The sequence below is a fragment of the Xiphophorus maculatus genome, chromosome 12 (assembly GCF_002775205.1).
Source record: "Xiphophorus maculatus strain JP 163 A chromosome 12, X_maculatus-5.0-male, whole genome shotgun sequence".
NCBI lineage: Eukaryota > Metazoa > Chordata > Actinopteri > Cyprinodontiformes > Poeciliidae > Xiphophorus > Xiphophorus maculatus.
In genome coordinates this window covers 20,331,557-20,347,222 of record NC_036454.1, presented here as the reverse complement: position 1 = coordinate 20,347,222, position 15,666 = coordinate 20,331,557, and the positions used below count along the sequence as shown (strand labels likewise).

The following is a 15,666-nucleotide window of genomic DNA, read 5'->3' as shown; positions in this document are numbered from 1 at the left end:
AATTTGTGTAATGGAAAAGTTTGTGACTTGAAACCAGTTTTTTTCAAATCCTCAGTACACCACAATACTAATAATCAGGTTCATGCCTTGGGCCGATCAGGGGTAAATTGGCTGATTTCAATCCTAATCCCTCTAATTGCTGCTAATTGAGTAAGTGTTATTTCTTTGACCACACACATTTTTTTTTTGAGAATAAGTTGAGAGGATTTCCAGGGGGTTAATTAATGTGGGGATGAAGAGAAAGAAAGTATACTGTATTTCAAAGAACTGTACCTGACCTTTAAGTATTAAAGGGCCAAAATTGTACACCTAAGATATTTTTACCTCTTTTGGTGTGGGACACACTTGGAATAGAGCCAGTACCAACAAAATTAAAAGAGGTGGAAAGACAGAGAGAGAGAGAAAGTAAGGAGGGTGGGAAAAAAAACAACATAGAGACGTCTTCCAACGACTGTAATTTATCTTTGTCACAACTGCAACATAGCCGAGTCATTTTGCAAGAGTCCGGCGAGACGCACAGAGGTAGCTCTGTGTCGTGGCCTCACATACGCTCACATCCATCTGAAGCCCACGCTCGGTCGGCTGCCACAATCCACGGCACTGCTACTGCTGCTGCTGCTGCTTCTGCCACCACCGCTCCCCATGCTGCTTGAGAGCTTTGAGTTACAGAGTACAGAGTATTTTTAGCAGCTCTTGTGTGCACACTGAATTCACAGGAAATTTACTAAGTCATTATTTGGTGTGAATCTGCCCTTCTGTCATCAAACAAAACAACACAAAAATTTCGGCCATCGGCACAGGTCTGCACGTATGTTCCTCCGTGCAGGAAAAGAATTCTCACCAGGGAAGAATATTAATTATGTTCCTTTCTTTTTTAGATATTCGAGAAATCATATCGGGGAATTTACCATTCTTATCCAAGGGAACTCTCTTGTAAATCTCTTAACACTATCCCTGGTGGCAGGAAATGTAGGGGGGAGGCTCATCGGGAGAAAGAAAAAACAATATTCAACAGCTCATACACAGAGTTCCCACTTTTATTCAGAGCACACAGCTTAACCAGATGGTGTACGGCCAAAGTCCACAGAACTGTTCCTTTCCACTGTCATCTGTGACATTCCCAACCAAAGGCCAGACTATGTAATGATGTGCAGCACAGACCCTTTGAGACCACATACATCACCAAGCTAGCTGGAAAAAAAAGGCAAAAAAAAAATTAGGAATAGAAGTGAGCAAGATGAAATATATAAAAAAAGATAAATAAAAGACAATATTTAAACTTTTCAACAAAAGCATATTAGAATTCAAACTTTATAAGCACAATAGCATACAGCGATATGAAAGTACCCTGAGGGTGGGGAAGAGCTAAGCGACGCCTACCGCCCACTCCTGTTTTTTTTTCTTCTTCCTTTTTCTAAAAACTTTCTTTTTTCTTTTTTCTTTTTTTTTTTGCCTGACTCCCTCTGCCCCTTGATGTATGGCTTTTTCCTTACAGTGGCTCTCCCAAAGTGCAGCTCGTGATGTCATTAATTTTATTCATACTTTATAGATGCTCTGTCTGGGAAAAAAAAAAGAAAAAAAGATAGAAAACGAAGAGGGACGAGGCGAGAAGAGAGTGAAGAAGATGGAGAGAGAGAAACTGAAAGAGAGAGGAGAGGAGATGGCGTTGGAGAAGGAGATTTTCAGTGTAGTTGCATGTATAATAAATGAGGGGGGCACTTTGTTTGAAACTCCAGTCCGAGTGCTTTGCTTCAAGGTTTGCCGGTCCAGAGCAGGGTGGGTCGGTAGGTGGGGGGCTTGTGGTCTCACAACAGCCACTTTCTTTATCCTGCCGGCAGATAATTTCACCTGGCACTGCGGTTGGACCTGGTGGAAAAACAAACAACCTTGTTTATTTGGCGAAGAGAGATATGACAATGGAGCAGGGGATTGACTGAAAAAGGGTGAGGACAGAGTGAGGGAGAAGGAAAGAGATGAATTTGTGTAAGAGCGCCATTTGCAGTGACAGGCCAGACGATCCTGAGGAGAATACTGGCACCTGGCCCACACTTCCTAAACAGTCCTGCTACAGAAATAGTTCAGCCTTGGTATTGACTTTTGTCCCCTTTGTGTGTGTGTTTGTGTGTGCATGTTAGGACAATATAGATGGTTTCATTGTCTTGTGAGGACTTTTTCACTTTCAGCTGTTTACGTGCATGGGTATTTTTCAGCTTCCTGTGTGTTTGTGTTTGGAGAGCATAAAGGGAGTCTTTATTTGTCCCCTGTCATCATTGCTGATAAAAATGGCCTCTGTCTTTATTTTTGGCCAGGCGCTGGACTCACGGTTTTATAAATAGCCGAGGAAGTGCGGGGGGATACCTGTCGTGGCTCCAGCCTCCCCTTCCAGTCGAGACCCAGTTCCCCCACGTCACATCCAGCCACTGCCGGCCCACTTTGAGCAGTCCCCTCCATCCCCCCCATCTCCTCTCAGGGGCCAAGCAAACAGGATGGCATGCCGATTGGGAGTGTGAGAAAATACCGAAAAACATTGAAGGGCTTGAAGTTAGGCCTGAAAAGCCTTAGTTAACGCCCTGATACAACATACAGACTAAAAACTTCTAAACTAAATCTTCTAAACTAAAATGTTTAGAAGATTGTCAAAACAACATTGAAGCTAGGTTTTGTAAATTAGAAAAAGCCCATGTTGCTGTAAACTTGAAGAAAAAAGAAAATAAAAAAAAGCTCAGTGCAGTAGCAGGCTAACAACTAGCCAGATGGACCCCATTTTAATATTTTTTTTTCAATTCAAAACAACTAAATTTGCTATATGTTATATTCACAGCTATTAACCATCTACACTTCCAGAAGAGACTGTGGTTTCCAGGTATCATATTGGTGTGCAACTGGCATGGTAAGGCCAGACTGGATTAATACAGCAAGTAAAGTCCTATAACAGCTTTAGCATAGTAAGAATAATGTTTTTTCAGCTGAGAAAACATTAAACTAAATAGTCAAACTGACTTTTCTGTCTTTATTATGCAGGCAAATGGCAGTCTTCTTGGTTAATCCCACTATTCTTCAAAGGGCACCACTCCTCGACCATGCCATCTAATTGTTAAAGCCACATTATCACCCTCGGATGCTCTTTCCTCTGCAGCTCTTTTTTTTTATAAAAAAAAAGAAACGAGTGTCATCTTTTCTGCATCCTAGCCCAAGATATTATTCTCCAACTAAATGACTGACACTCTGCATCTTGGCCCTCATAATAGGGGCTTTATAATCATGTTATGAGTGGGCCAGAAAGAGAGAGTGAGTCTTTGCAAAGCACTATGCTGCCCTTGGTGGACTGTCTCTTTACACTGGAAATGAGGAGTGCTTCCCCCCCACCATTTTCTCTGTGCAGGGAATTGTGCCTCCTCCTTTTAATGTGTTTTTTGACAGCTTAGTATGATAACCAGGCTACTTGTTAAAGAAACCTTAGATTATTCTCATAGCAAGAACATGTTTTTTTTGTCCCTTTCCCATGTTCTTCAAAATGCTGCTCCACAAACTGCCGATGACCCAGTTCTGAAGAGGTGGTCGAAAACAAGTAAGAGCAAAAAAGCAAATAGCAGAGGGAGAAGAAAGAGAGGTAGGGGAAGGAGGTACTCTTGGGAAGTTAACTCAGGTGCTTTTCTTTCTTCTATCTCCTTCTTGCTTCCTCTTAAACTGAGCGACCTACCTTGTGGGTCTCCTCTTCCCTGTAGCCTAATCGGAAGAGAAACGCTGGGAACGATAATGGGGATTAGCTTGCACAGCTCGCCGGTTCCCCCTCAGTTAAGTACACGTGTAATGAGTTGTTTATTTGGGATAATGCTCAGTAGGTGCAACAGAAGCCCAGTGCCGCTCCTCTCCCTATTCTCCGTTTCACACATACACACTCACGCGTGCACACGCACATATAGGCATGTACGCATATGGGGCATACATGATTTGTGCAAACCATAAATGTACCTGGTGTGAATTGTGATGTGTACAGACATGCACCTACTTTAAATAAAAATTCACTCATGATCATTCATTTGAGTTCCTGTAAAATCAACTTCCAACAAAAGAAATGAAAAAATACAGCAAAGTGTTCAAAGTTCTACTTTAAATGATTATAAGAAAGTCAGACTCTTTCAAAGTAAAATGACAGCAAAAGAAATATAGACATATGCACAGTAACCTCATGTATAGTTTTAAAATGTGCCACAAATATTGCATGCAGATTCATGCCCAGACTGGATTCAGATTTAAGGTAGACAAAATTCATTTTTTGTTTCTAATGGACTTAAAATAAAAAAAAAGATCTGCAATTTAGATCAAAAATCCTTTTTTTTTTTTACTTAGGCTGTTCTAAGTAAAACTTAAACAAAAGTAAAAAAGAAAATAGAAAAATGTCTGTTGTTTTCTTCTATTGATTTCCATGTGTAAACTATCTTTTTATGTTGGGAGCAAAACAAACATTTCAGTTTGGACTTGGTTTATATTCAGCAACACCCCTGACTACCACTAATACACCAACCCTTACAAATTCCCACACACAGCTGTGATGCAGGTCACTTGGTAAGGAGAAAAATGGGCAGTTTGTATTTAGAGGACTGAGTTAAGGGGGTGTGTGTATAAGTATTCCTGTGTGTGAGTGCTCATGGATGTTCTCAGGCCTTCTAGGGGTCAACAGGCCGGGGAATTTTTCTTAGGGTGAGGAGAAGGGGAAGGAATTGAATGATATGAGAAAAGAATTACGAGGGAAAAGAACCAAAAGGAGGAAAGGGGGATATGTTGTGTGCCCACTAGCCTCTGCTTCTGTCTGTTGCTCCTGCATACATGAACTGGGAAAAACTGTGCTGCTTAGTGGATGGGACGTGCTCTGCTATCATTGAGTGGGGGGTGTCGGGTGGTGGTGGAGGGGGGTTGCAGGCGAGGTTATGTGAACAGTGCAGCTGTGCTCGCAGCAGAGGGATTTGAGTGGAGAGTTGAGGCGAGGGTGGAAGCTGGGGGGGTGGAATTGAGGCACCCAGGTCCTTCACTGAACCACTAGATTGTGAAGCAGATGAGAAAAGAAAAATTCTACATTGCAGCAACTTGCCGTTGCCCCCTCCGTGCACTGATATTCCATCCCTCCTTTGCTCCCCCACTTTGGGCCTTCCTATCCCAAATAGGAAAAAATAAATAAATGATGATGGATGCTCGATGGCAAGGATAAGAGTGCCAGAAAAAGAAAGAGGAGGAAAAAAGAAACACTTATGATTTATATACAGCGCTCATCAGCCAAAGAAGGAGCTTTTCCTCTGTAATAATCAGGATAATAATTTAGATTTTGTCGTCTTTTAGCAAAAGGGATTTCCCCGCAACACAGGTGTTTGAGTGAGATTTTGAAATCTCTCAAATTTGTTGAAAGATCCCTCCCTGCCAGTGAACGACTTTTTCGCCCAAGAAACCAGATCCACCACATAGCGAAGGATGGTGGGGCATACGAAAAACCCAAAACTCGCTTGTCAGTCCATGTGATCAGTCGCGGTAGAGACAGGGAGAGAGAGAGAAAGAGAGAGAGAGAGAGACAAGGCAGAGGTGGCTGAGAGACGACAGAACACAGAATGGCATCGGTGCGCGATGCTAATGCATTCAGCCTGCCACCGTATCCAACAACAAGGCAAAATATCACACGACTCACTTCACAAGATGTTCCTACAACAACAACAACAGCAACAGACACGTAAAAGATTGCGCGCTCGTAGAGACACGCACACACACACACACGCACGCATTTTAAAAACCAACCATGAGGAACACGATTTGAAAGCAAACAAACAAGTCACAATGTAAGGAACTTGTCTACGACGTTGTGACAGAAAAATAAATGCAAAAACACAAAAAAAGCGGAAAAAAAACCTTTTGTTTCATGAGAAAGAAGTTTAAATGCAGGGGTGCAACCACACGTTTACATTTTGAGATGAAACTATAGTTTAGAGCAAAAGGAAAATAGAGGTTGTTGGCATATTCCTGTAGAAATGGTAAGTGTTGGGCTAAAAATAGAGTGTGGTCAAACAGTAGTAGCTTTGGCATGAGGGGGGGTTGATACAGCAGCCTTCATTGTAGCCACATCTTCAGAGTAAAGGCACTCTGCCAGAGCTTGTAGATTCAAAGCAGTAATTTAATATTTGTTTGTCTCTATTATTTCAATCTTACCCTTTCTCCTTCCCCAACTCTTTCTTTCCTAAAGGGTGGGAGGTGGGGGGGGGGGGTGAGTAACAGCACGCTTTATCAGATTACTGGGTCTGAGGTCTCTTTTAAACCTCTTTGCCATCTTGATGTTGTGCAGCTGTGCAGACTCTTTAATCACACGCTATCTTTTTTCACTCACCCTCTCCTCCTTCTCCTCCCTTCTTCTTGTCCTCCCTCCTTCCCCTAACATATGTTAATTGGCTGCTTTCTGTGACAAATTACGAGCGCTCACTTTGATGAGGTCGGGTTGTGATGGCGCTGGGAGTGGAGTACAGTGGAGCTGCCAGACCCTCACCAGTTCACCAGTCGCCCCCACCCCCCATGCCCTCCCTCCATAACCACTCCAAAAAGGAGCGCGGCACCCAGCCGATGAGTAATGATAGGCTTGGACTCGGTCTGGCCTGGCTCGAGCCTTAGTGGGGGCCACTCCCCTAAACAGAGGCTGATCTGTAGGTACCGTATGCCGCCACACGCCCTCCGCACGCCATGCACAACCTTTCGCCTCATGCAGTTCACCACTGACTCTCCTCAGGGAACTGTAACACTCTAAAAGCACCATGCTTTCTTTTAGCAGACTCAGTTTGACACTATCTAGAGCAAAAGATTTTTAATGCAATTATTTTATTGCTTTTATTTTAGTTTGTGGAAAATTTATCTAAATTGATTATGAGAATAACATAATTTGTAGATGTAATGCTTACATCTCAAGTTTACATTGGTTGGTGGGCGTTCGTGTGTGTGTGTGTCTGTGGTGAAGGGACATTGCCTGGAAGCATAAACCAGCATCTCTTAAACAAACAATTTCAGTGGACCAATTTCTTTTTAATGATGCTCATCGTCAACAGGGAAACAATGTTCACAATAATCAGCTCTATTATTTGCTGATGAAAAAAACAAACCCTCTCAACTGGTTTTTTTGCTCTTCCTCTGCCTCTTAGTCTCTCTTTCACAATCCCCTCTCTGCCTACTCTGCGATCTAGGTTACTTGGTTTCCTAGTGGAGCACAGGGACCAGAGGAGGGGAAAAAAAAGGAAAATCAGAAGGTCGAATCTATGAAGGACATCCTTGTTGAAGTGTGCAACCTTCTACTTCTCTGCAAATTACCCACACACTGTGCATAGACTGAAAGCCGAGTGGCGGCACTCTTTTCAACTCGGCAAGGCTGCGACCGATCGGCTCCAGGTAAAGCTGTAATGGCGTCCCAGTGGCAGGAAGAGGTATCACTTGATTTCATTGCTACATTAAGATGGTCATAACTTCAGAAATAATCAATTTACATCATAGATTCATGGTAGAAACCAAACTTGCTGACGCAGCCCAGCAAGAAAGATTAGTAAATTCCACAACTTCCTCATAGATCTGCTAGTCTACACTAGCTGATATTTAACTAGTCAACCCAAAAAAGGGAAATACGCCCTTCTTCTTTTAGCAAGCATGCAAATCAGATAACAGCCCACAAGATATTCCATACTTCCAAAACCGAAAAGCAGAAAGACTCCTTCCTGCATGTACACTGAAAGATGGTGGTGGAGAGACAGTGAACAAGGCTGCAAATGGTTGCTTGAGGGTTAGCCATGTTAGCATTAGCCTGCGGGCCCTAATTGAGGCCAGGAGGGAACATTTAATAATTGCTGTCACAAGATCAAATTTAATTTTCCTCTCCTCACTGCTACTACTGCTGTAGGGTAGAGTGAAACAAATTGTCATCAGAGATTTCTAAATGAACAAAGCTTTTAATTAGGGTGATTAGAATACTGTGGCAAGGAAAAAAGAGTTAAGGGTGGGGGTGTGATGAAATCATCAGTGGATTGTCTCAACTTCGATGTCTGCTGGTGATACGTTGCGGGGTGAAGAGGTGGGGTACTGAACCCCAAGCAAGCAGGCATGTATTACATCATATGTAGCTAAACTGTTGCCCAATTACATTTTAGTTACAATCAGCTGTTTAGAAGTAGCTTTTGAATAAATGGTTGAAAAGCTCTTTGGTGGCCCAAAAGTTGCAAATAGAAGAATAAAGTTTTGTTTGGTTTAAGCATCAGGAAAATATATTGATTTGTATTCAAGTAGGTTTACTGTATATTTGAGGTTATATACTGTATATATCAGAGTAGCCAAACTCAAACTCAAAACTATTAGGAACATTTGTTTTCATTTTGTAATGATCAACAGCATCCACATCAAAGACAATGCCAAAGAAAATTTTAGTTTGCGCAAATGAAATAGCAAACTCTTTTGAAAACTACCAAGAGTACATGGCGAGATTTTTCAACAGAACGTCACTGAAGAAAACTGCCCCTACTGTTCATTGGAAATCTCCAGATTGAACATGACTTACTGTTCAGAAACCACTTGCAGCATCCTTGATGGTTTAGGTGGCAGAACTGAGCAAGTGAAATGTCATTATCTGAGAATGCTTTGTGCAAAAAATGTTATAAGGATATTTTGTAGCATAATGACCTATCCCATTGACAAATAAGTATAATAGGGCCAATTTAAAGGAGAACGCTTAAAACATTTTTCTTAAAAAAGGTTTTATAAATAACACATTCTATTTTTAATAATCTTAAAGCAGTGCAGAATAATCTAAATTGAGCAAGCGTTACAAAACAATTATATATATACATATATATGAACAATTATATTTATGTATATGTATAAACAGTTATATTTATACATAAATTATTACATAATTATACATCTGACAGTACATTATACAAAATTATTTAACATAAGCTTTCTAGATTTTACCTTCAGTTGTTATAAAAATGCTGCATATATCAAACAACTTAAAAGAAAATTTACTTCTTAATTTGACGCCTTGAAATTGGCCTGTCTATTTAAGAAGCTCCCACTCTTTCCGATGCTCCCTTTGAGGACATCATCACAACAATGCTCCTCCATGATGCTGTTTATAATCGTTCTTAGAAGTATTGGACTGAGAAGTAGTTTGGATGATAAATTCAGCTGCACAGTTCCACCAGGTGTTTGCAAATTTCTGTGGTCACTAGTCTGAAGGAGCTGTGTTGGGGAGGTGCTTCTGCCCCACAGTGTGTTGGTACACTGTGGGGCAGAAGCTGCGCTTTGGACTGCAGCTCCAGAACTTTTGAGTGAGAGAAAGCATTTAGGCACCCCTGAATGGTGACCATAGGACATTCAATAATTTCTCAAATATGCATGAAAAAAATCAAAGCAACACTCAAGGTGTGTTTTTTTGTGAGAGAATAACATAACACTTAAAAATTTGAATTAACCCATTAGCCCTTTTGTTAGTGGCTAATGTTTAGTCAACTGTATTCTCACACTGCTTATAAATCTCATAAATCATGCTGGAGGCAAGCTTATGTTTCGTAATGGAGTGTTGTCAACCAGTCTGACGAACATTTTTATTACTCATTTCCATTAACACAGCAGGGTTTCTCAAGGACTTCTTCCTTTACTTTTTCAAAATAAGAATCTTAAGCCTATGTTCAGGTGTCATATAGGCTTTAAGGTGTCAAGCTTAAAGCTCTCTACTTCATATATACGGTCCATAATAATAGCACAGACTTACTTTACCAGAGGAAGTCAACAGGGTAGCAATTTTTGAGACAGCATTCACTTAAATAAGAAATATTCTGAAGTTTTAATATTGTGTGGTCCATGAGATCTTCTTGCACTCCTGTTTGACTTTACGAATGTGTGGACAGCTGCTTGGATACATTTTGTCATCATCAAGAACGTTCAGCACTAGGTCTTTCTTGAGAGAGGTCACAAATGAACAACAGCTTTAACCAAATAAAATAAATCAGCTGGAAAGTACCACAGCAGTAGAAATATATAAACTTTACTTGAAGAAACTATGGATTCAGCTAATATCATTGTGATGTAGAAAAGATTTCAGAATGAATACTAAGAATGTTGTTTATGTATTTCTTTTACTAATAAACAGGATGTTCTTAGAGTTGTCTTTACATGGCATCAGAATGTATTTGGCTATAGAATATTTTTGGATAAACAGAATTTGTTGGAGATGCATCTAACGGCCCATGAGCAATGAGGCCTTGGCTTCATTTTTAAACCTCAGACTAAAACATGTACATACACACACTCTCCATCAGTGTAGAACATTGGTAACATCCTGAGACATTGTCATACTCTGCAGAGTACATAATTGGGTGAATATGTCAGCGCTTTGTGTTCTTAGCAACATGACTCCCGGCTGTTCTTTTGGGGGCTGGGTAAAATTAGTGAAAAGTTTGCTGTAATTTCACTGCATTCGTTTGATTTTGCTCTTTTAGAGGAGTGGAAAATTTCTCACTACTGCATTCAAGTCTTTCTGGCATAGAAGCTTATGGTGTACATTTTCTGTTCCTGTTCCTTCGGCAGTCGGGTTACACCTGGGTGCTATGGTGCTCAGGCTAACATTTAAAGTAAGTGAGTGGTTCCTACTGACTTCAGAGTGACATTAAAAAAAGGGAGTGACAGAGAGGAAGAAGTGACAGAAACTTCTGTGGTGTTGAAAAAGTGAAACTTGGTGAAACTATTTGTGTTTATAAATCAGATGTGATTATTGCCACAATCAGCACCACTTCCATATTCAAAACCCCTTCAATATTTCAATAGCGTCAATCGCATTAATTAAATATTAAAATTATTTTCATTTTTATCTCTGCTGTATACCTACATGTTGTCTAACTGCTGTCTCTTCCAAAGCAACTGGAATGGAAAGACTGAATATACCAAAGGGTGATTCATTCCCGCCTTCTTGGGCCTTTCCACATTGTGGCTTGCATTTGCTTCTTCTTTTTAACCTCTTCTTCTTTTTCTTTACTTCCATTTTATTCCAGTTTGGCTCATGGCTATTAATGTAGTTGCGGTCATCTACGCTTATTTGTTTATCACTCCTGCTTGTGAGCCACTGTTGCAGCAGACGGCTGCTGACTGTTGAGACAAAATGCCTTTTGAACTGGCTAGTTCTCCATTTCCCAGTTTGTTTGGCTTCTCCTTGCTTTCATGTGTGGCCTCTTGCTCGATTTGCCTTTGGTCCGGCAGCTGCAGCTTCACAGCTCTTGGCCTCCTTTCAAACAAGGAGGGGGCGCTTGACGCATTATGTCAAGTCATTTTGTCCTTGGGGAAGTCAGCGCCGGGTTATGGAAAGATGGCTTTCACCTGTCTCTGTACTGGCTCTGACGGATGGCTACCTATCTGTGTAGCTGCTGTGACGGCCCAAGGCCTGCCTTTCCTGGTGCTGAGTGAAACATACAGCTGGCCAAACGAACAACACACCTCTGGTCTCAACTGTGTTTATACCACCTCCTACAAAGGTCCACGATTGAAACCAGCACATGCTCAGTGAATTACAGAATATCTTAACATGTTAAAATTAAGCTGCATTTTGAAAGTGTAGCCACGCTTTCTATTAAAATAGTCTTTTACTAATATAACAATTTTAAGAATTTAAAAGTATGTCATTGTGAAATTTTAATCTTCATAGAAACACATCTTTATTTTATCAAATACACTCATAAAATAATGGCAGTAAGACCTACAAAAATAGCATAATTTCTCACAATGTTAATATGATTAAGTTAAGCATTGTTCATTGTATTTTTAGTTTTGTTGTAAATTACATTTATCTAGAATTAGCTGGAAGTTAAATATATTAACTATCATTATTTTTGGTATTGTGATTATGCACAGTATTTTAGCCATTCTCTGAAAAATTCAAATAAAATCAGAAGTTTTATAAAGGGTTTATTGAGGTTCAGCCAACAAACTCTTGAGTTGTTAGTTCTTGTCTTGTTCTTGGTATAAGAATAAAAAATATCTTCAGATAATGTTAAAATTTTAATGATTTGGAATCAAGTTTGAGTAAAACTATCTTGTAACACACACCTGATAAGAAATGTTTACAGCTTAAAGTATTTCATATTCTGGAAGTGCATTTCTTTTTGTTTATTTCCTTTTTCTGCTACTGCCGATACTCCCTATTTTGCAATCAGACTAATTCAAGGAAGGAAACACCTTTAGCACCTCTGATTGTCTCTGACTGCCTGTTACATCCTTCCACTCAGCTGTTTGTGTGTGTTTCCTGTCTTGTCCTGCAAGATCATGGAAAGGAGTGATTAGACCATAGAGTTAATAGGGAAGCATTGCTACTAAAACTACATCAGGATCCACCTAAATTTAAAGCTGACTTTGGAAACAAGACAATCAGGCATTAATGAGAATTTGAGAGCTCATATAGTGTTGCTTGAGATGCTGCCTATAGCAGTAAATTTCCTACCATAACGTCAGTCACATTTATGAAGGCTTGACAGAATGTTTGAAACGTGTGCCAACCATAGGCTATTGGCTCACTTTTCTCCTTATCAATAGACAGGTGTCTCAATTCTGTGTCACATGGAGATTGAAAATAGAATATATGTGAAACCTTCTCCGTCTCACTAATGATCCAACTAAACCGTGATCTAATAGAGAGAGACAGGTGAAGACATATCCTCAAATACACACACATAGACACAGATGCACACAAGCGGCAGCATCTAAATTCAAGCAGTGCTAGAAACACACTGGTTAAAAAAAGGAAGAGAATGAACACATTATAAGATGATCCACCACAAACGCTCTAATCCCCAGATGTACATGTTGCTAATCTCTTTAGCTGCTAACATGTTAAATTAGCCCTAATATCTGCTGAGATTCAGATTTATAGATGTCCACCTACGTTTGGGCAACCGCCCAGGTTCAGGTCACTCTCCCCCCTCCCTCTGCTTGTGTTTCAAAAAAGATACAGACACTGAAGTGGGATGGGGGTGGAGGAGGTTGAGAGAAGTAACAGTGATAGCCATTCGTCACCCTGCCTATCTCGCTCTGACAGATGGGGAGTATGGTGTGCCACATAGAGGAGTCACTGCCTGTAATGACATTAGAGACACAATGAGACCCAGCACACGTTTTTCTGTTCATCCGGCCCGACCATTGACTCGCTCCTCTGCTTGATTCTTCCCTTCCTCTAATTTGTGCTGTTACAGTATATGTCCATCCAACCTTACTGGAGATAAAGTACTGCTGTGTAACAGCTTGAAAGCATAAACACGTATTTACGTGTTTATGCTTGCACTTGCAAACACTTGCACTTGCAAACACATCCACACTTCTAAAATAAATACAAAAAGAAAGTCAAAACAAGTATGTTCTCACACGAAAACAAAGTACAAAACTCTTAAAAAACTGTGCCACCGATAAAAACGGTTCTTGAGCAAAATTCATGTCAAACACAAATGTTTAAAATGCGAAAACCTAAAGGCTGTTGTGAAGTGCATCTACAGAAAGTCAGGCTGTATTGGAAAACTGTTCAACATTTTCTTTCATTCTCCTCCTTAAGATGATAAAAGGAGTTTATTTCAAGGGAGGGGCTCTCCTATACACCTCCATTTTACTCAGAAATTCTTCTATCTTTGCTGAAACTCCAGTTTATATTAAACTCTCTCTCTCTCTCTCTCTCTATATATATATATATATATATATATATATATATATATATATATATATATATATCACTTGCCATACTCTTCAATAACTGAAAGACAATTGTATATGTATATTGACCTTTATGAGTTTGGAAATGACTTCAAGGATAGAGTTATGTTCCTTAATTTGCCTGTATCTTCAGTCAGAGGTGTAATTAAAAATTTTAGAGCAACTTAAATTATAGCAGATAAGAACTTTAGCCAATCTATTCTGTTGTCATCAGAACATTTATGTATATTATTATTTTTACTGACCTGGCAGAAATTATTATTTGGAGAGGTGTACATTGACTGAAACCACACCAGCAATCTGTGCATAACACAGGCAAACATTGTGAATATTTTGCAATACTGTTAAGCCCAGTGCTTTATTTCTTTTTTTCTAGACCGCATGAACCAGATTCATGCTCTGCACTATATAACCAAATGTGTTGCAGATGTACCTGGCATAGAGAGGTAGCTTCTTGGAAAAACATCTCCAATTCTGTCGTGATAAATGACCTTCCCCAATTTGCTATAACATGTGGAATTAGAGTCTAAGAACAGCAGCCTAAGCAGAAATGGGCACAGAGTGCATGTCTAAGTGTAGAGTGCTGGTTTCGTTCTCAACATTTCGCGATTCTCTAAATGCTGAGATTATCTCTTTAGTTTTTTTTTTCTTGGAACTGGGGCTCTTGAACATTTCTTGTCATGCCCACTGTCCTCATTCACAAACAAAACAGCTGTCTTTCAAAATGATGAATTAGTCTTCCGGATGACTCAAGCTAAGAGTTCCTCTTTCTTTTCTCGCTGTGCATAGAATTTAAAGGAGTCCTTCTTACTGTACGTCCTTAATGATGGAGCCACATTAAAAACCAGTCTACACACGTCTATTAGATAGTGAAAAAGCGCCATGTGCTGTATATTAGTTTTTAGTGACTAAACACTTGGGAGAGAGGCGACCTAGAATCAAGCCTTGTGGTGCTCTGAGTATGTATGTTCTCATTGTCCTCTCAGCTTCACTTCTGAGACACAGAGAGAAAATGCTCATTAGATCTATGTGCTGAATCTCCACTCTCTCTATCTCTCCATCCGTCTGCTTAACAGATGGGAGGGTCGTGGGCACAGCTCTTCCCCTCCCCCTGGAGAGGCATGGTGCCTGTTCAAAAGATCCCTCTTTATGCTTCTCTCCATTTTCCTTTCTTCACTCAATTTCTATGTTTTCCTCTCACCACTCTTCTAGCTTTTCATTGTCACCTCTCCAGCTCAAAGAACAAAGATGTTAAACAAGCAGAGGAGCAACTGTTGTCCTTCTGTCTGCTTGATGCCACTGTGCTCTCTGACCTCAGCAACTGCCTCCCTCCAATTGTCTACTTCTGGCTTGTGTTAATAGAGGAATACCATTAGTTGGAAGCCTCCGGACCTCCCTCTGCCTTGCTGCCTTTGGCCATTCATAAATCACTAATCAAATCGCTGACATCATGCAAACAAGTGAGTTTGTAAACATCAAACCAACAACTCTGACCGTAACCCAGGACTGAAGTGTATGTCAGCAGGATCGATATAGAGCAGTGCACATAAATTATGTCAGACGTCTCCCATTCTGAAAAGTGGGAGATATCGCACAAGTGGCTTGTGATAACGTCTCAGTTTTATTCTGTTTTTTTAGTAAAATTGCTACTGAAGAATCTACCCTTGACAGAAGTCTATTTATCTGTCTATTTATCTGTGTGTTAATGGCAAAAAAAATATTAGTGTAATGCAACAATCTGCCTAGGTTTGGGATTATTTTATGGTTTTGCATGGATTTAGATACCTATTTCGTCCCCTTGGTGTGTTTTCTGAATATAATGTCTCAGACATCAAGCCAGGTAGTCACCACCCAAAGTCAGCTGACCTCTGTAGTGGTGAACCTGCTTCCTTCCTCCAGACAGTGACATAGCTATCACCT

General features: G+C 40.3%; 1 protein-coding gene across 7 annotated transcripts in view; it reads left to right on the top strand.

Annotated features, from left to right (window-relative positions):
• mef2c (myocyte enhancer factor 2C) overlaps nt 1-15,666 on the top strand; it is an 82,564-nt gene that overhangs the window by 17,266 nt on the left and 49,632 nt on the right. Inside the window, exon 1 of one of the 7 annotated variants that reach the window (XM_023343744.1) lies at nt 7,388-7,407. The exons of the other annotated variants lie outside the window; for them this stretch is intronic. The gene's annotated coding sequence lies outside the window, so the exon portion shown is untranslated. Of the gene's footprint in view, nt 1-7,387; nt 7,408-15,666 lie in introns of those variants that run through there. 7 annotated transcript variants of the gene reach the window in all.